Source organism: Salminus brasiliensis, chromosome 3, assembly GCF_030463535.1.
Source record: "Salminus brasiliensis chromosome 3, fSalBra1.hap2, whole genome shotgun sequence".
Taxonomy (NCBI): Eukaryota; Metazoa; Chordata; class Actinopteri; order Characiformes; family Bryconidae; genus Salminus; species Salminus brasiliensis.
In genome coordinates this window covers 22,873,602-22,895,350 of record NC_132880.1, presented here as the reverse complement: position 1 = coordinate 22,895,350, position 21,749 = coordinate 22,873,602, and the positions used below count along the sequence as shown (strand labels likewise).

The window sequence follows — 21,749 nt, the reverse complement described above, 5'->3', positions numbered from 1 at the left end:
GCATTAATGCAGAACATTTCTTAAGCATAGTCAGGAAAGCAATATTAGGTCAGTGGAAGTTTTTTCCGACTGGCTTGTGGGAGAGCAGAAACGTTTTTGGAGAGCAGTATACTACATTTCAAATTTGAATTGCATGTAAGCATTGGTGGTTCAGTGGTAGAATTCTCGCCTGCCACGCGGGAGACTCGGGTCCGATTCCCGGCCAATGCACTGCTTGCCAGCTTTTAAAATGTTCTACATCATAGGCTATTTTTCTTACATTCTTATTTTGTCAGACCGTTGGAAGGTCTTCTAATATAAAACAGTTTTGTGAAATCTTCCCTCAGCCTGAACACTATTAGCTTATTGAGTGTCAGGAAAAAAATGTTGTGTTTTCAGTGCGAAACATTCCTGAAGTATGTTCATTAAAGCATTAATGCAGAACATTTCTTAAGCATAGTCAGGAAAGCAATATTAGGTCAGTGGAAGTTTTTTCGACTGGCTTGTGGGAGAGCAGAAAGGTTTTTGGAGAGCAGTAGACTACATTTCCAATGTGACTTGCATGTAAGCATTGGTGGTTCAGTGGTAGAATTCTTGCCTGCCACGCGGGAGACCCGGGTCTGATTCCCGGACAATGCAGCAGTTGCCAGCTTTTAAAATGTTCTACATCATAGGCTATTTTTCTTACAGTCTTATTTTGTCAGACCATTGGAAGGTCTTCTAGTATAAAACAGTTTTGTGAAATCTTCCCTCAGCCTGAACACTCTTAGCTGTTTTTGTGTCAATAAAAATGTTTGTGTTTTCAGTGCGAAACATTCCTGAAGTATGTTCATGAAAGCATTAATGCAGAACATTTCTTAAGCATAGTCAGGAAAGCAATGTTAGGTCAGTGGAAGTTTTTTCGACTGGCTTGTGGGAGAGCAGAAAGGTTTTTGGAGAGCAGTATACTACATTTCAAATGTGACTTGCATGTAAGCATTGGTGGTTCAGTGGTAGAATTCTCGCCTGCCACGCGGCAGACCCGGGTCCGATTCCCGGCCAATGCAGCAGTTGCCAGCTTTTAAAATGTTCTACATCATAGGCTATTTTTCTTACATTCTTATTTTGTCAGACCATTGGAAGGTCTTCTAGTATAAAACAGTTTTGTGAAATCTTCCCTCAGCCTGAACACTCTTAGCTGTTTTTGTGTCAATAAAAATGTTTGTGTTTTCAGTGCGAAACATTCCTGAAGTATGTTCATGAAAGCATTAATGCAGAACATTTCTTAAGCATAGTCAGGAAAGCAATGTTAGGTCAGTGGTAGTTTTTTCGACTGGCTTGTGGGAGAGCAGAAAGGTTCTGCTCAGTAGACTACATTTAAAAGAGTCTTTCATGTAAGCATTGGTGGTTCAGTGGTAGAATTCTTGCCTGCCACGCGGGAGACCCGGGTCCGATTCCTGGCCAATGCAGCAGTTGCCAGCTTTTAAAATGTTCTACATCATAGGCTATTTTCCTTACATTCTTATTTTGTCAGACCGTTGGAAGGTCTTCTAATATAAAACAGTTTTGTGAAATCTTCCCTCAGCCTGAACACTATTAGCTTATTGAGTGTCAGGAAAAAAATGTTGTGTTTTCAGTGCGAAACATTCCTGAAGTATGTTCATTAAAGCATTAATGCAGAACATTTCTTAAGCATAGTCAGGAAAGCAATATTAGGTCAGTGGAAGTTTTTTCGACTGGCTTGTGGGAGAGCAGAAACGTTTTTGGAGAGCAGTATACTACATTTCAAATGTGAATTGCATGTAAGCATTGGTGGTTCAGTGGTAGAATTCTAGCCTGCCACGCGGGAGACCTGGGTCCGATTCCCGGCCAATGCACTAGTTGCCAGCTTTTAAAATGTTCTACATCATAGGCTATTTTTCTTACATTCTTATTTTGTCAGACCATTGGAAGGTCTTCTAGTATAAAACAGTTTTTTGAAATCTTCCCTCAGCCTGAACACTCTTAGCTGTTTTTGTGTCAATAAAAATGTTTGTGTTTTCAGTGCGAAACATTCCTGAAGTATGTTCATGAAAGCATTAATGCAGAACATTTCTTAAGCATAGTCAGGAAAGCAATGTTAGGTCAGTGGTAGTTTTTTCGACTGGCTTGTGGGAGAGCAGAAAGGTTCTGCTCAGTAGACTACATTTAAAAGAGTCTTTCATGTAAGCATTGGTGGTTCAGTGGTAGAATTCTCGCCTGCCACGCGGGAGACCCGGGTCCGATTCCCAGCCAATGCAGCAATTGCCAGCTTTTAAAATGTTCTACATCATAGGCTATTTTTCTTACATTCTTATTTTGTCAGACCATTGGAAGGTCTTCTAGTATAAAACAGTTTTGTGAAATCTTCCCTCAGCCTGAACACTCTTAGCTGTTTTTGTGTCAATAAAAATGTTTGTGTTTTCAGTGCGAAACATTCCTGAAGTATGTTCATTAAAGCATTAATGTAGAACATTTCTTAAGCATAGTCAGGAAAGCAATGTTAGGTCAGTGGAAGTTTTTTCGACTGGCTTGTGGGAGAGCAGAAAGGTTTTTGGAGAGCAGTATACTACATTTCAAATGTGACTTGCATGTAAGCATTGGTGGTTCAGTGGTAGAATTCTCGCCTGCCATGCGGGAGACCCGGGTCCGATTCCCGGCCAATGCAGCAGTTGCCAGCTTTTAAAATGTTCTACATCATAGGCTATTTTTCTTACATTCTTATTTTGTCAGACCGTTGGAAGGTCTTCTAATATAAAACAGGTTTTGTGAAATCTTCCCTCAGCCTGAACACTATTAGCTTATTGAGTGTCAGGAAAAAAATGTTGTGTTTTCAGTGCGAAACATTCCTGAAGTATGTTCATTAAAGCATAAATGCATAACATTTCTTAAGCATAGTCAGGAAAGCAATGTTAGGTCAGTGGTAGTTTTTTCGACTGGCTTGTGGGAGAGCAGAAACGTTTTTGGAGAGCAGTATACTACATTTCAAATGTGAATTGCTTGTAAGCATTGGTGGTTCAGTGGTAGAATTCTCGCCTGCCACGCGGGAGACCCGGGTCCGATTCCCGGCCAATGCACTGGTTGCCAGCTTTTAAAATGTTCTACATCATAGGCTATTTTTCTTACATTCTTATTTTGTCAGACCATTGGAAGGTCTTCTAGTATAAAACAGTTTTTTGAAATCTTCCCTCAGCCTGAACACTCTTAGCTGTTTTTGTGTCAATAAAAATGTTTGTGTTTTCAGTGCGAAACATTCCTGAAGTATGTTCATGAAAGCATTAATGCAGAACATTTCTTAAGCATAGTCAGGAAAGCAATGTTAGGTCAGTGGTAGTTTTTTCGACTGGCTTGTGGGAGAGCAGAAAGGTTCTGCTCAGTAGACTACATTTAAAAGAGTCTTTCATGTAAGCATTGGTGGTTCAGTGGTAGAATTCTCGCCTACCACGCGGGAGACTCGGGTCCGATTCCCGGCCAATGCAGCAGTTGCCAGCTTTTAAAATGTTCTACATCACAGGCTATTTTTCTTACATTCTTATTTTGTCAGACCGTTGGAAGGTCTTCTAATATAAAACAGTTTTGTGAAATCTTCCCTCAGCCTGAACACTATTAGCTTATTGAGTGTCAGGAAAAAAATGTTGTGTTTTCATTTCGAAACATTCCTGAAGTATGTTCATTAAAGCATTAATGCAGAACATTTTTTAAGCATAGTCAGGAAAGCAATATTAGGTCAGTGGAAGTTTTTTCGACTGGCTTGTGGGAGAGCAGAAAGGTTTTTGGAGAGCAGTATACTACATTTCAAATGTGACTTGCATGTAAGCATTGGTGGTTCAGTGGTAGAATTCTTGCCTGCCATGCGGAAGACCCGGGTCCGATTCCTGGCCAATGTACCGGTTGCCAGCATTTAAATTGTTCTACATCATAGGTTATTTTTCTTACATTCTTATTTTGTCAGACCATTGGAAGGTCTTCTAGTATAAAAAAGTTTTGTGAAATCTTCCCTCAGCCTGAACACTCTTAGCTGTTTTTGTGTCAATAAAAAAGTTTGTGTTTTCAGTGCGAAACATTCCTGAAGTATGTTCATTAAAGCATTAATGCAGAACATTTCTTAAGCATAGTCAGGAAAGCAATGTTAGGTCAGTGGAAGTTTTTTCGACTGGCTTGTGGGAGAGCAGAAACGTTTTTGGAGAGCAGTATACTACATTTCAAATGTGAATTGCTTGTAAGCATTGGTGGTTCAGTGGTAGAATTCTCGCCTGCCACGCGGGAGACCCGGGTCCGATTCCCGGCCAATGCACTGGTTGCCAGCTTTTAAAATGTTCTACATCATAGGCTATTTTTCTTACATTCTTATTTTGTCAGACCATTGGAAGGTCTTCTAGTATAAAACAGTTTTTTGAAATCTTCCCTCAGCCTGAACACTCTTAGCTGTTTTTGTGTCAATAAAAATGTTTGTGTTTTCAGTGCGAAACATTCCTGAAGTATGTTCATGAAAGCATTAATGCAGAACATTTCTTAAGCATAGTCAGGAAAGCAATGTTAGGTCAGTGGTAGTTTTTTCGACTGGCTTGTGGGAGAGCAGAAAGGTTCTGCTCAGTAGACTACATTTAAAAGAGTCTTTCATGTAAGCATTGGTGGTTCAGTGGTAGAATTCTCGCCTACCACACGGGAGACTCGGGTCCGATTCCCGGCCAATGCAGCAGTGGCCAGCTTTTAAAATGTTCTACATCATAGGCTATTTTTCTTACATTCTTATTTTGTCAGACCGTTGGAAGGTCTTCTAATATAAAACAGTTTTGTGAAATCTTCCCTCAGCCTGAACACTATTAGCTTACTGTGTGTCAATAAAAAAAGTTTGTGTTTTCAGTGCGAAACATTCCTGAAGTATGTTCATTAAAGCATTAATGCAGAACATTTCTTAAGCATAGTCAGGAAAGCAATGTTAGGTCAGTGGAAGTTTTTTCGACTGGCTTGTGGGAGAGCAGAAAGGTTTTTGGAGAGCAGTAGACTACATTTCAAATATGACTTGCATGTAAGCGTTGGTGGTTCAGTGGTCGAATTCTTGCCGGCCACGCGGGAGACCCGGGTCTGATTCCCGGCCAATGCAGCAGTTGCAAGCTTTTAAAATGTTCTACATCATAGGCTATTTTTCTTACATTCTTATTTTGTCAGACCATTGGAAGGTCTTCTAGTATAAAACAGTTTTGTGAAATCTTCCCTCAGCCTGAACACTCTTAGCTGTTTTTGTGTCAATAAAAATGTTTGTGTTTTCAGTGCGAAACATTCCTGAAGTATGTTCATGAAAGCATTAATGCAGAACATTTCTTAAGCATAGTCAGGAAAGCAATGTTAGGTCAGTGGAAGTTTTTTCGACTGGCTTGTGGGAGAGCAGAAACGTTTTTGGAGACCAGTATACTACATTTCAAACGTGAACTGCATGTAAGCATTGGTGGTTCAGTGGTAGAATTCTCGCCTGCCACGTGGGAGACCCGGGTCCGATTCCTGGCCAATGCCCTGGTTGCCAGCTTTTAAAATGTTCTACATCATAGGCTATTTTTCTTACATTCTTATTTTGTCATATCATTGGAAGGTCTTCTAGTATAAAACAGTTTTGTGAAATCTTCCCTCAGCCTGAACACTCTTAGCTGTTTTTGTGTCAATAAAAATGTTTGTGTTTTCAGTGCGACACATTCCTGAAGTATGTTCATTAAAGCATTAATGCAGAACATTTCTTAAGCATAGTCAGGAAAGCAATGTTAGGTCAGTGGTAGTTTTTTCGACTGGCTTGTGGGAGAGCAGAAAGGTTCTGCTCAGTAGACTACATTTAAAAGAGTCTTTCATGTAAGCATTGGTGGTTCAGTGGTAGAATTCTCGCCTGCCATGCGGGAGACCCGGGTCCGATTCCCGGCCAATGCAGCAGTTGCCAGCTTTTAAAATGTTCTACATCATAGGCTATTTTTCTTACATTCTTATTTTGTCAGACCATTGGAAGGTCTTCTAGTATAAAACAGTTTTGTGAAATCTTCCCTCAGCCTGAACACTCTTAGCTGTTTTTGTGTCAATAAAAATGTTTGTGTTTTCAGTGCGAAACATTCCTGAAGTATGTTCATTAAAGCATTAATGTAGAACATTTCTTAAGCATAGTCAGGAAAGCAATGTTAGGTCAGTGGAAGTTTTTTCGACTGGCTTGTGGGAGAGCAGAAAGGTTTTTGGAGAGCAGTATACTACATTTCAAATGTGACTTGCATGTAAGCATTGGTGGTTCAGTGGTAGAATTCTCGCCTGCCACGCGGGAGACCCGGTTCCGATTCTCGGCCAATGCAGCAGTTGCCAGCTTTTAAAATGTTCTACATCATAGGCTATTTTTCTTACATTCTTATTTTGTCAGACCATTGGAAGGTCTTCTAGTATAAAACAGTTTTGTGAAATCTTCCCTCAGCCTGAACACTCTTAGCTGTTTTTGTGTCAATAAAAATGTTTGTGTTTTCAGTGCGACACATTCCTGAAGTATGTTCATTAAAGCATTAATGCAGAACATTTCTTAAGCATAGTCAGGAAAGCAATGTTAGGTCAGTGGTAGTTTTTTCGACTGGCTTGTGGGAGAGCAGAAAGGTTCTGCTCAGTAGACTACATTTAAAAGAGTCTTTTATGTAAGCATTGGTGGTTCAGTGGTAGAATTCTCGCCTGCCACGCGGGAGACCCGGGTCCGATTCCCGGCCAATGCAGCAGTTGCCAGCTTTTAAAATGTTCTACATCATAGGCTATTTTTCTTACATTCTTATTTTGTCAGACCATTGGAAGGTCTTCTAGTATAAAACAGTTTTGTGAAATCTTCCCTCAGCCTGAACACTCTTAGCTGTTTTTGTGTAAATAAAAATGTTTGTGTTTTCAGTGCGAAACATTCCTGAAGTATGTTCATTAAAGCATTAATGTAGAACATTTCTTAAGCATAGTCAGGAAAGCAATGTTAGGTCAGTGGAAGTTTTTTCGACTGGCTTGTGGGAGAGCAGAAAGGTTTTTGGAGAGCAGTATACTACATTTCAAATGTGACTTGCATGTAAGCATTGGTGGTTCAGTGGTAGAATTCTCGCCTGCCATGCGGGAGACCCGGGTCCGATTCCCGGCCAATGCAGCAGTTGCCAGCTTTTAAAATGTTCTACATCATAGGCTATTTTTCTTACATTCTTATTTTGTCAGACCGTTGGAAGGTCTTCTAATATAAAACAGTTTTGTGAAATCTTCCCTCAGCCTGAACACTATTAGCTTATTGAGTGTCAGGAAAAAAATGTTGTGTTTTCAGTGCGAAACATTCCTGAAGTATGTTCATTAAAGCATAAATGCATAACATTTCTTAAGCATAGTCAGGAAAGCAATGTTAGGTCAGTGGAAGTTTTTTCGACTGGCTTGTGGGAGAGCAGAAAGGTTTTTGGAGAGCAGTAGACTACATTTCAAATATGACTTGCATGTAAGCGTTGGTGGTTCAGTGGTCGAATTCTTGCCGGCCACGCGGGAGACCCGGGTCTGATTCCCGGCCAATGCAGCAGTTGCAAGCTTTTAAAATGTTCTACATCATAGGCTATTTTTCTTACATTCTTATTTTGTCAGACCATTGGAAGGTCTTCTAGTATAAAACAGTTTTGTGAAATCTTCCCTCAGCCTGAACACTCTTAGCTGTTTTTGTGTCAATAAAAATGTTTGTGTTTTCAGTGCGAAACATTCCTGAAGTATGTTCATGAAAGCATTAATGCAGAACATTTCTTAAGCATAGTCAGGAAAGCAATGTTAGGTCAGTGGAAGTTTTTTCGACTGGCTTGTGGGAGAGCAGAAACGTTTTTGGAGACCAGTATACTACATTTCAAACGTGAACTGCATGTAAGCATTGGTGGTTCAGTGGTAGAATTCTCGCCTGCCACGTGGGAGACCCGGGTCCGATTCCTGGCCAATGCCCTGGTTGCCAGCTTTTAAAATGTTCTACATCATAGGCTATTTTTCTTACATTCTTATTTTGTCAGATCATTGGAAGGTCTTCTAGTATAAAACAGTTTTGTGAAATCTTCCCTCAGCCTGAACACTCTTAGCTGTTTTTGTGTCAATAAAAATGTTTGTGTTTTCAGTGCGACACATTCCTGAAGTATGTTCATTAAAGCATTAATGCAGAACATTTCTTAAGCATAGTCAGGAAAGCAATGTTAGGTCAGTGGTAGTTTTTTCGACTGGCTTGTGGGAGAGCAGAAAGGTTCTGCTCAGTAGACTACATTTAAAAGAGTCTTTCATGTAAGCATTGGTGGTTCAGTGGTAGAATTCTCGCCTGCCACGCGGGAGACCCGGGTCCGATTCCCGGCCAATGCAGCAGTTGCCAGCTTTTAAAATGTTCTACATCATAGGCTATTTTTCTTACATTCTTATTTTGTCAGACCATTGGAAGGTCTTCTAGTATAAAACAGTTTTGTGAAATCTTCCCTCAGCCTGAACACTCTTAGCTGTTTTTGTGTCAATAAAAATGTTTGTGTTTTCAGTGCGAAACATTCCTGAAGTATGTTCATTAAAGCATTAATGTAGAACATTTCTTAAGCATAGTCAGGAAAGCAATGTTAGGTCAGTGGAAGTTTTTTCGACTGGCTTGTGGGAGAGCAGAAAGGTTTTTGGAGAGCAGTATACTACATTTCAAATGTGACTTGCATGTAAGCATTGGTGGTTCAGTGGTAGAATTCTCGCCTGCCACGCGGGAGACCCGGTTCCGATTCTCGGCCAATGCAGCAGTTGCCAGCTTTTAAAATGTTCTACATCATAGGCTATTTTTCTTACATTCTTATTTTGTCAGACCATTGGAAGGTCTTCTAGTATAAAACAGTTTTGTGAAATCTTCCCTCAGCCTGAACACTCTTAGCTGTTTTTGTGTCAATAAAAATGTTTGTGTTTTCAGTGCGACACATTCCTGAAGTATGTTCATTAAAGCATTAATGCAGAACATTTCTTAAGCATAGTCAGGAAAGCAATGTTAGGTCAGTGGTAGTTTTTTCGACTGGCTTGTGGGAGAGCAGAAAGGTTCTGCTCAGTAGACTACATTTAAAAGAGTCTTTTATGTAAGCATTGGTGGTTCAGTGGTAGAATTCTCGCCTGCCACGCGGGAGACCCGGGTCCGATTCCCGGCCAATGCAGCAGTTGCCAGCTTTTAAAATGTTCTACATCATAGGCTATTTTTCTTACATTCTTATTTTGTCAGACCATTGGAAGGTCTTCTAGTATAAAACAGTTTTGTGAAATCTTCCCTCAGCCTGAACACTCTTAGCTGTTTTTGTGTCAATAAAAATGTTTGTGTTTTCAGTGCGAAACATTCCTGAAGTATGTTCATTAAAGCATTAATGTAGAACATTTCTTAAGCATAGTCTGGAAAGCAATGTTAGGTCAGTGGAAGTTTTTTCGACTGGCTTGTGGGAGAGCAGAAAGGTTTTTGGAGAGCAGTATACTACATTTCAAATGTGACTTGCATGTAAGCATTGGTGGTTCAGTGGTAGAATTCTCGCCTGCCATGCGGGACACCCTGGTCCGATTCCCGGCCAATGCAGCAGTTGCCAGCTTTTAAAATGTTCTAAATCATAGGCTATTTTTCTTACATTCTTATTTTGTCAGACCGTTGGAAGGTCTTCTAATATAAAACAGTTTTGTGAAATCTTCCCTCAGCCTGAACACTATTAGCTTATTGAGTGTCAGGAAAAAAATGTTGTGTTTTCAGTGCGAAACATTCCTGAAGTATGTTCATTAAAGCATAAATGCATAACATTTCTTAAGCATAGTCAGGAAAGCAATGTTAGGTCAGTGGTAGTTTTTTCGACTGGCTTGTGGGAGAGCAGAAAGGTTCTGCTCAGTAGACTACATTTAAAAGAGTCTTTCATGTAAGCATTGGTGGTTCAGTGGTAGAATTCTCGCCTGCCACGCGGGAGACCCGGGTCCGTTTCCTGGCCAATGCAGCAGTTGCCAGCTTTTAAAATGTTCTACATCATAGGCTATTTTTCTTACATTCTTATTTTGTCAGACCGTTGGAAGGTCTTCTAATATGAAACAGTTTTGTGAAATCTTCCCTCAGCCTGAACACTATTAGCTTATTGAGTGTCAGGAAAAAAATGTTGTGTTTTCAGTGCGAAACATTCCTGAAGTATGTTCATTAAAGCATTAATGCAGAACATTTCTTAAGCATAGTCAGGAAAGCAATGTTAGGTCAGTGGAAGTTTTTTCGACTGGCTTGTGGGAGAGCAGAAACGTTTTTGGAGAGCAGTATACTACATTTCAAATGTGAATTGCATGTAAGCATTGGTGGTTCAGTGGTAGAATTCTCGCCTGCCACGCGGGAGACCCGGGTCCGATTTCCGGCCAATGCACTGGTTGCCAGCTTTTAAAATGTTCTACATCATAGGCTATTTTTCTTACATTCTTATTTTGTCAGACCATTGGAAGGTCTTCTAGTATAAAACAGTTTTGTGAAATCTTCCCTCAGCCTGAACACTCTTAGCTGTTTTTGTGTCAATAAAAATGTTTGTGTTTTCAGTGCGAAACATTCCTGAAGTATGTTCATGAAAGCATTAATGCAGAACATTTCTTAAGCATAGTCAGGAAAGCAATGTTAGGTCAGTGGTAGTTTTTTCGACTGGCTTGTGGGAGAGCAGAAAAGTTCTGCTCAGTAGACTACATTTAAAAGAGTCTTTCATGTAAGCATTGGTGGTTCAGTGGTAGAATTCTCGCCTGCCACGCGGGAGACCCGGGTCCGATTCCCGGCCAATGCAGCAGTTGCCAGCTTTTAAAATGTTCTACATCATAGGCTATTTTTCTTACATTCTTATTTTGTCAGACCATTGGAAGGTCTTCTAGTATAAAACAGTTTTGTGAAATCTTCCCTCAGCCTGAACACTCTTAGCTGTTTTTGTGTCAATAAAAATGTTTGTGTTTTCAGTGCGAAACATTCCTGAAGTATGTTCATTAAAGCATTAATGTAGAACATTTCTTAAGCATAGTCAGGAAAGCAATGTTAGGTCAGTGGAAGTTTTTTCGACTGGCTTGTGGGAGAGCAGAAAGGTTTTTGGAGAGCAGTATACTACATTTCAAATGTGTCTTGCATGTAAGCATTGGTGGTTCAGTGGTAGAATTCTCGCCTGCCATGCGGGAGACCCGGGTCCGATTCCTGGCCAATGCAGCAGTTGCCAGCTTTTAAAATGTTCTACATCATAGGCTATTTTTCTTACATTCTTATTTTGTCAGACCGTTGGAAGGTCTTCTAATATAAAACAGTTTTGTGAAATCTTCCCTCAGCCTGAACACTATTAGCTTATTGAGTGTCAGGAAAAAAATGTTGTGTTTTCAGTGCGAAACATTCCTGAAGTATGTTCATTAAAGCATTAATGCAGAACATTTCTTAAGCATAGTCAGGAAAGCAATATTAGGTCAGTGGAAGTTTTTTCGACTGGCTTGTGGGAGAGCAGAAAGGTTTTTGGAGAGCAGTATACTACATTTCAAATGTGACTTGCATGTAAGCATTGGTGGTTCAGTGGTGGAATTCTGGCCTGCCACGCGGGAGACCCGGGTCCGATTCCCGGCCAATGCAGCAGTTGGCAGCTTTTAAAATGTTCTAAATCATAGGCTATTTTTCTTACATTCTTATTTTGTCAGACCATTGGAAGGTCTTCTAGTATAAAACAGTTTTGTGAAATCTTCCCTCAGCCTGAACACTCTTAGCTGTTTTTGTGTCAATAAAAATGTTTGTGTTTTCAGTGCGACACATTCCTGAAGTATGTTCATTAAAGCATTAATGCAGAACATTTCTTAAGCATAGTCAGGAAAGCAATGTTAGGTCAGTGGTAGTTTTTTCGACTGGCTTGTGGGAGAGCAGAAAGGTTCTGCTCAGTAGACTACATTTAAAAGAGTCTTTCATGTAAGCATTGGTGGTTCAGTGGTAGAATTCTCGCCTGCCACGCGGGAGACCCGGGTCCGATTCCCGGCCAATGCAGCAGTTGCCAGCTTTTAAAATGTTCTACATCATAGGCTATTTTTCTTACATTCTTATTTTGTCAGACCATTGGAAGGTCTTCTAGTATAAAACAGTTTTGTGAAATCTTCCCTCAGCCTGAACACTCTTAGCTGTTTTTGTGTCAATAAAAATGTTTGTGTTTTCAGTGCGACACATTCCTGAAGTATGTTCATTAAACCATTAATGCAGAACATTTCTTAAGCATAGTCAGGAAAGCAATGTTAGGTCAGTGGTAGTTTTTTCGACTGGCTTGTGGGAGAGCAGAAAGGTTCTGCTCAGTAGACTACATTTAAAAGAGTCTTTCATGTAAGCATTGGTGGTTCAGTGGTAGAATTCTCGCCTGCCACGCGGGAGACCCGGGTCCGATTCCCAGCCAATGCAGCAATTGCCAGCTTTTAAAATGTTCTACATCATAGGCTATTTTTCTTACATTCTTATTTTGTCAGACCATTGGAAGGTCTTCTAGTATAAAACAGTTTTGTGAAATCTTCCCTCAGCCTGAACACTCTTAGCTGTTTTTGTGTCAATAAAAATGTTTGTGTTTTCAGTGCGAAACATTCCTGAAGTATGTTCATTAAAGCATAAATGCATAACATTTCTTAAGCATAGTCAGGAAAGCAATGTTAGGTCAGTGGTAGTTTTTTCGACTGGCTTGTGGGAGAGCAGAAACGTTTTTGGAGAGCAGTATACTACATTTCAAATGTGAATTGCTTGTAAGCATTGGTGGTTCAGTGGTAGAATTCTCGCCTGCCACGCGGGAGACCCGGGTCCGATTCCCGGCCAATGCACTGGTTGCCAGCTTTTAAAATGTTCTACATCATAGGCTATTTTTCTTACATTCTTATTTTGTCAGACCATTGGAAGGTCTTCTAGTATAAAACAGTTTTTTGAAATCTTCCCTCAGCCTGAACACTCTTAGCTGTTTTTGTGTCAATAAAAATGTTTGTGTTTTCAGTGCGAAACATTCCTGAAGTATGTTCATGAAAGCATTAATGCAGAACATTTCTTAAGCATAGTCAGGAAAGCAATGTTAGGTCAGTGGTAGTTTTTTCGACTGGCTTGTGGGAGAGCAGAAAGGTTCTGCTCAGTAGACTACATTTAAAAGAGTCTTTCATGTAAGCATTGGTGGTTCAGTGGTAGAATTCTCGCCTACCACGCGGGAGACTCGGGTCCGATTCCTGGCCAATGCAGCAGTTGCCAGCTTTTAAAATGTTCTACATCACAGGCTATTTTTCTTACATTCTTATTTTGTCAGACCGTTGGAAGGTCTTCTAATATAAAACAGTTTTGTGAAATCTTCCCTCAGCCTGAACACTATTAGCTTATTGAGTGTCAGGAAAAAAATGTTGTGTTTTCATTTCGAAACATTCCTGAAGTATGTTCATTAAAGCATTAATGCAGAACATTTTTTAAGCATAGTCAGGAAAGCAATATTAGGACAGTGGAAGTTTTTTCGACTGGCTTGTGGGAGAGCAGAAAGGTTTTTGGAGAGCAGTATACTACATTTCAAATGTGACTTGCATGTAAGCATTGGTGGTTCAGTGGTAGAATTCTTGCCTGCCATGCGGAAGACCCGGGTCCGATTCCTGGCCAATGTACCGGTTGCCAGCATTTAAATTGTTCTACATCATAGGTTATTTTTCTTACATTCTTATTTTGTCAGACCATTGGAAGGTCTTCTAGTATAAAAAAGTTTTGTGAAATCTTCCCTCAGCCTGAACACTCTTAGCTGTTTTTGTGTCAATAAAAAAGTTTGTGTTTTCAGTGCGAAACATTCCTGAAGTATGTTCATTAAAGCATTAATGCAGAACATTTCTTAAGCATAGTCAGGAAAGCAATGTTAGGTCAGTGGAAGTTTTTTCGACTGGCTTGTGGGAGAGCAGAAACGTTTTTGGAGAGCAGTATACTACATTTCAAATGTGAATTGCTTGTAAGCATTGGTGGTTCAGTGGTAGAATTCTCGCCTGCCACGCGGGAGACCCGGGTCCGATTCCCGGCCAATGCACTGGTTGCCAGCTTTTAAAATGTTCTACATCATAGGCTATTTTTCTTACATTCTTATTTTGTCAGACCATTGGAAGGTCTTCTAGTATAAAACAGTTTTTTGAAATCTTCCCTCAGCCTGAACACTCTTAGCTGTTTTTGTGTCAATAAAAATGTTTGTGTTTTCAGTGCGAAACATTCCTGAAGTATGTTCATGAAAGCATTAATGCAGAACATTTCTTAAGCATAGTCAGGAAAGCAATGTTAGGTCAGTGGTAGTTTTTTCGACTGGCTTGTGGGAGAGCAGAAAGGTTCTGCTCAGTAGACTACATTTAAAAGAGTCTTTCATGTAAGCATTGGTGGTTCAGTGGTAGAATTCTCGCCTACCACGCGGGAGACTCGGGTCCGATTCCCGGCCAATGCAGCAGTTGCCAGCTTTTAAAATGTTCTACATCATAGGCTATTTTTCTTACATTCTTATTTTGTCAGACCGTTGGAAGGTCTTCTAATATAAAACAGTTTTGTGAAATCTTCCCTCAGCCTGAACACTATTAGCTTACTGTGTGTCAATAAAAAAAGTTTGTGTTTTCAGTGCGAAACATTCCTGAAGTATGTTCATTAAAGCATTAATGCAGAACATTTCTTAAGCATAGTCAGGAAAGCAATGTTAGGTCAGTGGAAGTTTTTTCGACTGGCTTGTGGGAGAGCAGAAAGGTTTTTGGAGAGCAGTAGACTACATTTCAAATATGACTTGCATGTAAGCGTTGGTGGTTCAGTGGTCGAATTCTTGCCGGCCACGCGGGAGACCCGGGTCTGATTCCCGGCCAATGCAGCAGTTGCAAGCTTTTAAAATGTTCTACATCATAGGCTATTTTTCTTACATTCTTATTTTGTCAGACCATTGGAAGGTCTTCTAGTATAAAACAGTTTTGTGAAATCTTCCCTCAGCCTGAACACTCTTAGCTGTTTTTGTGTCAATAAAAATGTTTGTGTTTTCAGTGCGAAACATTCCTGAAGTATGTTCATGAAAGCATTAATGCAGAACATTTCTTAAGCATAGTCAGGAAAGCAATGTTAGGTCAGTGGAAGTTTTTTCGACTGGCTTGTGGGAGAGCAGAAACGTTTTTGGAGACCAGTATACTACATTTCAAACGTGAACTGCATGTAAGCATTGGTGGTTCAGTGGTAGAATTCTCGCCTGCCACGTGGGAGACCCGGGTCCGATTCCTGGCCAATGCCCTGGTTGCCAGCTTTTAAAATGTTCTACATCATAGGCTATTTTTCTTACATTCTTATTTTGTCAGATCATTGGAAGGTCTTCTAGTATAAAACAGTTTTGTGAAATCTTCCCTCAGCCTGAACACTCTTAGCTGTTTTTGTGTCAATAAAAATGTTTGTGTTTTCAGTGCGACACATTCCTGAAGTATGTTCATGAAAGCATTAATGCAGAACATTTCTTAAGCATAGTCAGGAAAGCAATGTTAGGTCAGTGGAAGTTTTTTCGACTGGCTTGTGGGAGAGCAGAAAGGTTTTTGGAGAGCAGTATACTACATTTCAAATGTGACTTGCATGTAAGCATTGGTGGTTCAGTGGTAGAATTCTCGCCTGCCACGCGGGAGACCCGGTTCCGATTCTCGGCCAATGCAGCAGTTGCCAGCTTTTAAAATGTTCTACATCATAGGCTATTTTTCTTACATTCTTATTTTGTCAGACCATTGGAAGGTCTTCTAGTATAAAACAGTTTTGTGAAATCTTCCCTCAGCCTGAACACTCTTAGCTGTTTTTGTGTCAATAAAAATGTTTGTGTTTTCAGTGCGAAACATTCCTGAAGTATGTTCATTAAAGCATTAATGTAGAACATTTCTTAAGCATAGTCTGGAAAGCAATGTTAGGTCAGTGGAAGTTTTTTCGACTGGCTTGTGGGAGAGCAGAAAGGTTTTTGGAGAGCAGTATACTACATTTCAAATGTGACTTGCATGTAAGCATTGGTGGTTCAGTGGTAGAATTCTCGCCTGCCACGCGGCAGACCCGGGTCCGATTCCCGGCCAATGCAGCAGTTGCCAGCTTTTAAAATGTTCTACATCATAGGCTATTTTTCTTACATTCTTATTTTGTCAGACCATTAGAAGGTCTTCTAGTATAAAACAGTTTTGTGAAATCTTCCCTCAGCCTGAACACTCTTAGCTGTTTTTGTGTCAATAAAAATGTTTGTGTTTTCAGTGCGAAACATTCCTGAAGTATGTTCATTAAAGCATTAATGTAGAACATTTCTTAAGCATAGTCAGGAAAGCAATGTTAGGTCAGTGGAAGTTTTTTTGACTGGCTTGTGGGAGAGCAGAAAGGTTTTTGGAGAGCAGTATACTACATTTCAAATGTGACTTGCATGTAAGCATTGGTGGTTCAGTGGTAGAATTCTCGCCTGCCACGCGGGAGACCCGGGTCCGATTCCCGGCCAATGCAGCAGTTGTCAGCTTTTAAAATGTTCTACATCATAGGCTATTTTTCTTACATTCTTATTTTGTCAGACCGTTGGAAGGTCTTCTAATATAAAACAGTTTTGTGAAATCTTCCCTCAGCCTGAACACTATTAGCTTATTGAGTGTCAGGAAAAAAATGTTGTGTTTTCAGTGCGAAACATTCCTGAAGTATGTTCATTAAAGCATTAATGCAGAACATTTCTTAAGCATAGTCAGGAAAGCAATGTTAGGTCAGTGGAAGTTTTTTCGACTGGCTTGTGGGAGAGCAGAAAGGTTTTTGGAGAGCAGTATACTACATTTCAAATGTGACTTGCATGTAAGCATTGGTGGTTCAGTGGTAGAATTCTGGCCTGCCACGCGGGAGACCAGGGTTCTGTTCCTGGCCAATGCAGCAGTTGCTAGCTTTTAAAATGTTCTAAATCATAGGCTATTTTTCTTACATTCTTATTTTGTCAGACCATTGGAAGGTCTTCTAGTATAAAACAGTTTTTTGAAATCTTCCCTCAGCCTGAACACTCTTAGCTGTTTTTGTGTCAATAAAAATGTTTGTGTTTTCAGTGCGAAACATTCCTGAAGTATGTTTATGAAAGCATTAATGCAGAACATTTCTTAAGCATAGTCAGGAAAGCAATGTTAGGTCAGTGGTAGTTTTTTCGACTGGCTTGTGGGAGAGCAGAAAGGTTCTGCTCAGTAGACTACATTTAAAAGAGTCTTTCATGTAAGCATTGGTGGTTCAGTGGTAGAATTCTCGCCTGCCACGCGGGAGACCCGGGTCCGATTCCCGGCCAATGCAGCAGTTGCCAGCTTTTAAAATGTTCTACATCATAGGCTATTTTTCTTACATTCTTATTTTGTCAGACCGTTGGAAGGTCTTCTAATATAAAACAGTTTTGTGAAATCTTCCCTCAGCCTGAACACTATTAGCTTATTGTGTGTCAATAAAAAAAGTTTGTGCTTTCAATGCGAAACATTCCTGAAGTATGTTCATTAAAGGATTAATGCAGAACATTTCTTAAGCATAGTCAGGAAAGCAATGTTAGGTCAGTGGAAGTTTTTTCGACTGGCTTGTGGGAGAGCAGAAAGGTTTTTGGAGAGCAGTATACTACATTTCAAATTTGACTTGCTAGTAAGCATTGGTGGTTCAGTGGTAGAATTCTAGCCTGCCACGCGGGAGACCTGGGTCCGATTCCTGGCCAATGCACTGGTTGCCAGCTTTTAAAATGTTCTACATCATAGGCTATTTTTCTTACATTCTTATTTTGTCAGACCATTGGAAGGTCTTCTAGTATAAAACAGTTTTGTGAAATCTTCCCTCAGCCTGAACACTCTTAACTGTTTTTGTGTCAATAAAAATGTTTGTGTTTTCAGTGCGAAACATTCCTGAAATATGTTCATTAAAGCATTAATGCAGAACATTTCTTAAGCATAGTCAGGAAAGCAATGTTAGGTCAGTGGTAGTTTTTTCGACTGGCTTATGGGAGAGCAGAAAGGTTCTGCTCAGTAGACTACATTTAAAAGAGTCTTTCATGTAAGCATTGGTGGTTCAGTGGTAGAATTCTCGCCTGCCACGCGGGAGACCCGGGTCCGATTCCCGGCCAATGCACTGGTTGCCAGCTTTTAAAATGTTCTACATCATAGGCTATTTTTCTTACATTCTTATTTTGTCAGACCATTGGAAGGTCTTCTAGTATAAAACAGTTTTTTGAAATCTTCCCTCAGCCTGAACACTCTTAGCTGTTTTTGTGTCAATAAAAATGTTTGTGTTTTCAGTGCGAAACATTCCTGAAGTATGTTCATGAAAGCATTAATGCAGAACATTTCTTAAGCATAGTCAGGAAAGCAATGTTAGGTCAGTGGTAGTTTTTTCGACTGGCTTGTGGGAGAGCAGAAAGGTTCTGCTCAGTAGACTACATTTAAAAGAGTCTTTCATGTAAGCATTGGTGTTTTTTTCGACTGACCCGGGTCCGATTCCCGGCCAATGCAGCAGTTGCCAGCTTTTAAAATGTTCTACATCATAGGCTATTTTTCTTACATTCTTATTTTGTCAGACCATTGGAAGGTCTTCTAGTATAAAACAGTTTTGTGAAATCTTCCCTCAGCCTGAACACTCTTAGCTGTTTTTGTGTCAATAAAAATGTTTGTGTTTTCAGTGCGAAACATTCCTGAAGTATGTTCATTAAAGCATTAATGCAGAACATTTCTTAAGCATAGTCAGGAAAGCAATGTTAGGTCAGTGGAAGTTTTTTCGACTGGCTTGTGGGAGAGTAGAAAGGTTTTTGGAGAGCAGTATACTACATTTCAAATGTGACTTGCATGTAAGCATTGGTGGTTCAGTGGTAGAATTCTTGCCTTCCATGCGGGAGACCTGGGTCCGATTCCCGGCCAATGCAGCAGTTGCCAGCTTTTAAAATGTTCTACATCATAGGCTATTTTTCTTACATTCTTATTTTGTCAGACCGTTGGAAGGTCTTCTAATATAAAACAGTTTTGTGAAATCTTCCCTCAGCCTGAACACTATTAGCTTATTGTGTGTCAATAAAAAAAGTTTGTGTTTTCAGTGCGAAACATTCCTGAAGTATGTTCATTAAAGCATTAATGCAGAACATTTCTTAAGCATAGTCAGGAAAGCAATGTTAGGTCAGTGGAAGTTTTTTCGACTGGCTTGTGGGAGAGCAGAAAGGTTTTTGGAGAGCAGTATACTACATTTCAAATGTGACTTGCATGTAAGCCTTGGTGGTTCAGTGGTAGAATTCTTGCCTGCCACGCGGGAGACCCGGGTCCGATTCCCGGCCAATGCAGCAGTTGCCAGCTTTTAAAATGTTCTACATCATAGGCTATTTTTCTTACATTCTTATTTTGTCAGACCATTGGAAGGTCTTCTAGTATAAAACAGTTTTTTGAAATCTTCCCTCAGCCTGAACACTCTTAGCTGTTTTTGTGTCAATAAAAATGTTTGTGTTTTCAGTGCGAAACATTCCTGAAGTATGTTCATGAAAGCATTAATGCAGAACATTTCTTAAGCATAGTCAGGAAAGCAATGTTAGGTCAGTGGTAGTTTTTTCGACTGGCTTGTGGGAGAGCAGAAAGGTTCTGCTCAGTAGACTACATTTAAAAGAGTCTTTCATGTAAGCATTGGTGGTTCAGTGGTAGAATTCTCGCCTGCCACGCGGGAGACCCGGGTCCGATTCCCGGCCAATGCAGCAGTTGCCAGCTTTTAAAATGTTCTACATCATAGGCTATTTTTCTTACATTCTTATTTTGTCAGACCGTTGGAAGGTCTTCTAATATAAAACAGTTTTGTGAAATCTTCCCTCAGCCTGAACACTATTAGCTTATTGTGTGTCAATAAAAAAAGTTTGTGCTTTCAATGCGAAACATTCCTGAAGTATGTTCATTAAAGCATTAATGCAGAACATTTCTTAAGCATAGTCAGGAAAGCAATGTTAGGTCAGTGGAAGTTTTTTCGACTGGCTTGTGGGAGAGCAGAAAGGTTTTTGGAGAGCAGTATACTACATTTCAAATTTGACTTGCTAGTAAGCATTGGTGGTTCAGTGGTAGAATTCTAGCCTGCCACGCGGGAGACCTGGGTCCGATTCCTGGCCAATGCACTGGTTGCCAGCTTTTAAAATGTTCTACATCATAGGCTATTTTTCTTACATTCTTATTTTGTCAGACCATTGGAAGGTCTTCTAGTATAAAACAGTTTTGTGAAATCTTCCCTCAGCCTGAACACTCTTAACTGTTTTTGTGTCAATAAAAATGTTTGTGTTTTCAGTGCGAAACATTCCTGAAGTATGTTCATTAAAGCATTAATGCAGAACATTTCTTAAGCATAGTCAGGAAAGCAATGTTAGGTCAGTGGTAGTTTTTTCGACTGGCTTATGGGAGAGCAGAAAGGTTCTGCTCAGTAGACTACATTTAAAAGAGTCTTTCATGTAAGCATTGGTGGTTCAGTGGTAGAATTCTCGCCTGCCACGCGGGAGACCCGGGTCCGATTCCCGGCCAATGCACTGGTTGCCAGCTTTTAAAATGTTCTACATCATAGGCTATTTTTCTTACATTCTTATTTTGTCAGACCATTGGAAGGTCTTCTAATATAAAACAGTTTTTTGAAATCTTCCCTCAGCCTGAACACTCTTAGCTGTTTTTGTGTCAATAAAAATGTTTGTGTTTTCAGTGCGAAACATTCCTGAAGTATGTTCATGAAAGCATTAATGCAGAACATTTCTTAAGCATAGTCAGGAAAGCAATGTTAGGTCAGTGGTAGTTTTTTCGACTGGCTTGTGGGAGAGCAGAAAGGTTCTGCTCAGTAGACTACATTTAAAAGAGTCTTTCATGTAAGCATTGGTGGTTTTTTCGACTGACCCGGGTCCGATTCCCGGCCAATGCAGCAGTTGCCAGCTTTTAAAATGTTCTACATCATAGGCTATTTTTCTTACATTCTTATTTTGTCAGACCATTGGAAGGTCTTCTAGTATAAAACAGTTTTGTGAAATCTTCCCTCAGCCTGAACACTCTTAGCTGTTTTTGTGTCAATAAAAATGTTTGTGTTTTCAGTGCGAAACATTCCTGAAGTATGTTCATTAAAGCATTAATGCAGAACATTTCTTAAGCATAGTCAGGAAAGCAATGTTAGGTCAGTGGAAGTTTTTTCGACTGGCTTGTGGGAGAGTAGAAAGGTTTTTGGAGAGCAGTATACTACATTTCAAATGTGACTTGCATTTAAGCATTGGTGGTTCAGTGGTAGAATTCTTGCCTTCCATGCGGGAGACCTGGGTCCGATTCCCGGCCAATGCAGCAGTTGCCAGCTTTTAAAATGTTCTACATCATAGGCTATTTTTCTTACATTCTTATTTTGTCAGACCGTTGGAAGGTCTTCTAATATAAAACAGTTTTGTGAAATCTTCCCTCAGCCTGAACACTATTAGCTTATTGTGTGTCAATAAAAAAAGTTTGTGTTTTCAGTGCGAAACATTCCTGAAGTATGTTCATTAAAGCATTAATGCAGAACATTTCTTAAGCATAGTCAGGAAAGCAATGTTAGGTCAGTGGAAGTTTTTTCGACTGGCTTGTGGGAGAGCAGAAAGGTTTTTGGAGAGCAGTATACTACATTTCAAATGTGACTTGCATGTAAGCCTTGGTGGTTCAGTGGTAGAATTCTTGCCTGCCACGCGGGAGACCCGGGTCCGATTCCCGGCCAATGCAGCAGTTGCCAGCTTTTAAAATGTTCTACATCATAGGCTATTTTTCTTACATTCTTATTTTGTCAGACCATTGGAAGGTCTTCTAGTATAAAACAG

General features: G+C 40.0%; 23 non-coding genes across 23 annotated transcripts; all 23 read left to right on the top strand.

The window, feature by feature from the left end:
* Positions 1–2,573: 2,573 nt before the first annotated feature.
* On the top strand, positions 2,574–2,644 carry trnag-gcc (transfer RNA glycine (anticodon GCC)). The gene has a single exon. It is a non-coding gene; the product is annotated as a tRNA-Gly (tRNA).
* Positions 2,645–2,982: 338 nt separating this feature from the next.
* trnag-gcc (transfer RNA glycine (anticodon GCC)) lies at positions 2,983–3,053 on the top strand. Its single transcript has one exon. It is a non-coding gene; the product is annotated as a tRNA-Gly (tRNA).
* Positions 3,054–3,384: 331 nt separating this feature from the next.
* trnag-acc (transfer RNA glycine (anticodon ACC)) lies at positions 3,385–3,455 on the top strand. Its single transcript has one exon. It is a non-coding gene; the product is annotated as a tRNA-Gly (tRNA).
* Positions 3,456–4,199: 744 nt separating this feature from the next.
* trnag-gcc (transfer RNA glycine (anticodon GCC)) lies at positions 4,200–4,270 on the top strand. Its single transcript has one exon. It is a non-coding gene; the product is annotated as a tRNA-Gly (tRNA).
* Positions 4,271–4,601: 331 nt separating this feature from the next.
* trnag-acc (transfer RNA glycine (anticodon ACC)) lies at positions 4,602–4,672 on the top strand. The gene has a single exon. It is a non-coding gene; the product is annotated as a tRNA-Gly (tRNA).
* A 1,146-nt stretch (positions 4,673–5,818) lies between these two features.
* trnag-gcc (transfer RNA glycine (anticodon GCC)) lies at positions 5,819–5,889 on the top strand. The gene has a single exon. It is a non-coding gene; the product is annotated as a tRNA-Gly (tRNA).
* Positions 5,890–6,627: 738 nt separating this feature from the next.
* Positions 6,628–6,698, top strand: trnag-gcc (transfer RNA glycine (anticodon GCC)). The gene has a single exon. It is a non-coding gene; the product is annotated as a tRNA-Gly (tRNA).
* Positions 6,699–7,034: 336 nt separating this feature from the next.
* Positions 7,035–7,105, top strand: trnag-gcc (transfer RNA glycine (anticodon GCC)). Its single transcript has one exon. It is a non-coding gene; the product is annotated as a tRNA-Gly (tRNA).
* Positions 7,106–8,251: 1,146 nt separating this feature from the next.
* On the top strand, positions 8,252–8,322 carry trnag-gcc (transfer RNA glycine (anticodon GCC)). The gene has a single exon. It is a non-coding gene; the product is annotated as a tRNA-Gly (tRNA).
* Positions 8,323–9,060: 738 nt separating this feature from the next.
* On the top strand, positions 9,061–9,131 carry trnag-gcc (transfer RNA glycine (anticodon GCC)). Its single transcript has one exon. It is a non-coding gene; the product is annotated as a tRNA-Gly (tRNA).
* Positions 9,132–10,680: 1,549 nt separating this feature from the next.
* Positions 10,681–10,751, top strand: trnag-gcc (transfer RNA glycine (anticodon GCC)). The gene has a single exon. It is a non-coding gene; the product is annotated as a tRNA-Gly (tRNA).
* Positions 10,752–11,897: 1,146 nt separating this feature from the next.
* Positions 11,898–11,968, top strand: trnag-gcc (transfer RNA glycine (anticodon GCC)). Its single transcript has one exon. It is a non-coding gene; the product is annotated as a tRNA-Gly (tRNA).
* Positions 11,969–12,706: 738 nt separating this feature from the next.
* trnag-gcc (transfer RNA glycine (anticodon GCC)) lies at positions 12,707–12,777 on the top strand. The gene has a single exon. It is a non-coding gene; the product is annotated as a tRNA-Gly (tRNA).
* Positions 12,778–13,108: 331 nt separating this feature from the next.
* trnag-acc (transfer RNA glycine (anticodon ACC)) lies at positions 13,109–13,179 on the top strand. The gene has a single exon. It is a non-coding gene; the product is annotated as a tRNA-Gly (tRNA).
* A 744-nt stretch (positions 13,180–13,923) lies between these two features.
* trnag-gcc (transfer RNA glycine (anticodon GCC)) lies at positions 13,924–13,994 on the top strand. The gene has a single exon. It is a non-coding gene; the product is annotated as a tRNA-Gly (tRNA).
* A 331-nt stretch (positions 13,995–14,325) lies between these two features.
* trnag-acc (transfer RNA glycine (anticodon ACC)) lies at positions 14,326–14,396 on the top strand. The gene has a single exon. It is a non-coding gene; the product is annotated as a tRNA-Gly (tRNA).
* Positions 14,397–16,361: 1,965 nt separating this feature from the next.
* trnag-gcc (transfer RNA glycine (anticodon GCC)) lies at positions 16,362–16,432 on the top strand. Its single transcript has one exon. It is a non-coding gene; the product is annotated as a tRNA-Gly (tRNA).
* Positions 16,433–17,171: 739 nt separating this feature from the next.
* Positions 17,172–17,242, top strand: trnag-gcc (transfer RNA glycine (anticodon GCC)). The gene has a single exon. It is a non-coding gene; the product is annotated as a tRNA-Gly (tRNA).
* A 739-nt stretch (positions 17,243–17,981) lies between these two features.
* Positions 17,982–18,052, top strand: trnag-gcc (transfer RNA glycine (anticodon GCC)). Its single transcript has one exon. It is a non-coding gene; the product is annotated as a tRNA-Gly (tRNA).
* Positions 18,053–18,768: 716 nt separating this feature from the next.
* On the top strand, positions 18,769–18,839 carry trnag-ucc (transfer RNA glycine (anticodon UCC)). Its single transcript has one exon. It is a non-coding gene; the product is annotated as a tRNA-Gly (tRNA).
* A 739-nt stretch (positions 18,840–19,578) lies between these two features.
* trnag-gcc (transfer RNA glycine (anticodon GCC)) lies at positions 19,579–19,649 on the top strand. Its single transcript has one exon. It is a non-coding gene; the product is annotated as a tRNA-Gly (tRNA).
* A 739-nt stretch (positions 19,650–20,388) lies between these two features.
* On the top strand, positions 20,389–20,459 carry trnag-gcc (transfer RNA glycine (anticodon GCC)). Its single transcript has one exon. It is a non-coding gene; the product is annotated as a tRNA-Gly (tRNA).
* A 716-nt stretch (positions 20,460–21,175) lies between these two features.
* On the top strand, positions 21,176–21,246 carry trnag-ucc (transfer RNA glycine (anticodon UCC)). Its single transcript has one exon. It is a non-coding gene; the product is annotated as a tRNA-Gly (tRNA).
* Positions 21,247–21,749: the final 503 nt, after the last annotated feature.